This window comes from Oreochromis aureus, linkage group 10 (assembly GCF_013358895.1).
Source record: "Oreochromis aureus strain Israel breed Guangdong linkage group 10, ZZ_aureus, whole genome shotgun sequence".
Classification (NCBI taxonomy): Eukaryota; Metazoa; Chordata; class Actinopteri; order Cichliformes; family Cichlidae; genus Oreochromis; species Oreochromis aureus.
Genome location: NC_052951.1, coordinates 14,456,828 through 14,459,365, shown reverse-complemented (window position 1 = coordinate 14,459,365; position 2,538 = coordinate 14,456,828).

Below are 2,538 nucleotides of genomic sequence, written 5' to 3'. Positions count from 1 at the left end.
CCGCAGAGACACAGAGAGGGAGGAAGCGCAAGACAGAGAGAAAGGACAGGCGCTCGGTGATTGAGAGAGTAAGTGAAAGGGGGGAGTAGAATGAGAGAGAAGAGAGACAGAACGAGGGAGGGAGAGAGAAAATAAGCCCCACCAGTGAGCAGGCCACACAGCCCTGCCAAACTGCTTGAAAAAAAAGCCCCCTCTGTTTTATTTATAGTGCACTGTATCCATGGCAACCAGAGAGGTCAGGCAAGCTGGGCCTGCGCTTCACCCTGCTCTGGGGATTAGGATTTCACAGAGGTTCTCAGATGTGAGGAAGGTGGGCTAGAGCAGCTTGCTGCTCGCCAACGCAGTCCTCCTGCCTTTTGGTGAAGTCTGGGCCCTTCGCGGGAAGAGAGGGGGAGCAGCAGAGAGTCATGGGAATACTGTGGGAACGGTGGTTTGTGGTGATGGAGCTGGGAAGAAGGAGACTAGCACGGAGAGGAAAAGTACACGCATGTTAGCAGTTGCATGCAGAGGCTGTTTTCACTGAGTACCTTCTGTCACACCAAAGCTCAGCGGAGTTTGTTCTGTTTTTTCGGTTTGCTTCTTAGAGCAGAATATAAAAGGTCATGCAAGGTCATGGGAAACTTCACTTTTGGCAGGATACATAACACTGTTTTATACATTAAATCTGAGTCTCTGGTAATTGGCTAAGGTATTGCAAGATTATTTATTTTGTTAAGATTTGTTTTAAATGTCATCTTTACCCAATTTAATAATGGTTCATGATATAATATTCCTATGCAGTGTGCACCTTTGCCATGTGTAGAGGCCACAGGGGGACGTTTACGGTTGCTGTTCTGAGCTCTGTTCTAGTGTTTGTGTTTTTTGGTACAGACTTCTAATAAAGCCCACTGGTTCTGAGGTCGATGCTGTCCCCAGGTTCTTACTTACCTTTGACCTGAAACTGATTTAATTAAGTGCTAGTCAAAAGTAATGTATAAGTACAGGTTAAAAAAAATTTAAAAAGTGAGGCAATGTTGACAAGAACAGCCACCTGTGATCAAAAATAAGAGACTTTAGGTCGGAAAAGCCTGGGCTTTGTATTAGTTATGTTCTTAGCTTTGCTTTTTGTTAATATTTCCCTTTTCCAAAGCTATTTACAAGAAACTAACACAAAAAAATTGTTAGAATGAAGAATATTCAGAAGAGAAACACAAAGACATAGGCCAGGAGTGAGGGAGTCAGTGAATAGATGAGGAAAAAGCCGATTGCCCTCCAGGAAATGCATGGTACAACTACAGCAGAGGCCTCCAGATTCCTCCTGGGGCAGAGGACCTACGTTGCTAGGAAATGGCTCTCGGGCTGGTGTTTTGCCATGTGTGGAGGCTGTTGCCTGCCATATTCGAATGCACAGGAGAACAAGGATTCAGTGCACTTTCAGGCAGCATGCTCAAAAAGACCTTAAGAGCCATGAAAACCCCCCCAAAACAAAACCTGTGGTCCATCGGCATCATCCAAGAGCAGTACTGACTTCCCCTGTCTCTAGGGGGCACCCTCACCACCTGAGTCACAGGACCAATTCAGCCAGATTTTTTCCCCCCTTGGAAATGTGACCAGTCCAATATGTGTGGCTGCAAAAAAAAAAAAAAAAAGGATGTCACAGGCACATGATCATTGGTGGTGATCAGTCCATCCTCCATAGACCAGTGTATGGTTCATTAGATGGATGGAGGATGAGGTGTCAATGTGCAAACAAAGAATGAATTCAAGTCGCTTGAAAATTGCCTAATGGGCACGGGCTATGCTGCTATTAGTGGCAATGACAGAGGAAAAACTAGCCGGGCCACACAGCAAGGTATAAAAGTTCTGGCTCAACAATACGAAAGTTACAAAATACTCGAACATTTAGAAGCCTACGTTATTTTTTAACATGTACCTGTGAATAAACCTCACGCAGAGCAGATAAACTCAATAAAAACCATTTGGGTGAACAAACAACTTGACTGTAGTAAAGATAAACTAGACTTATGCTTATTGTTGTTATTGTCAATTCCGTTACATTTTACTCAAGATTGTATTGCTGTTGTCAAATGAAAATGAGCTGTGAGTCTGTTTTTACCCCATCCATCTCAGGAGGTTTGTGGTTTATCATGCTCACATTCTATATTTAAGGTATATAAAGCTTTTACTTTGTTTCTACAGCAGCAAACAACCTGAGTGTATAATAATCAGTCTAAAACACTGCACCATAGCGTAGCAATGCAGATACGATGGGGTGTCTCTCTGTCCGAAGAGATAATTATTCCATGGGTTGTAATGATATTTACACTCACCCAGGCTCACAGGAACTAAATTATATTGCACATTACTGTAAATAGGTTTTCAGGAGAGTCAGTGTACAGAGTTGGTTGTGAAGCAAGTCTTTCAACCAGAGCAGCCAGGTTCAAGCCCTTCTGCTGCAAACAGACCGCCTACTGTAGCTAACCCTGTTGTCGAACTTTAACATCAACAAGGATTTCACTTCTCAGTCCATTTTTTATTTAAGTAAAGGGTTTGATATAT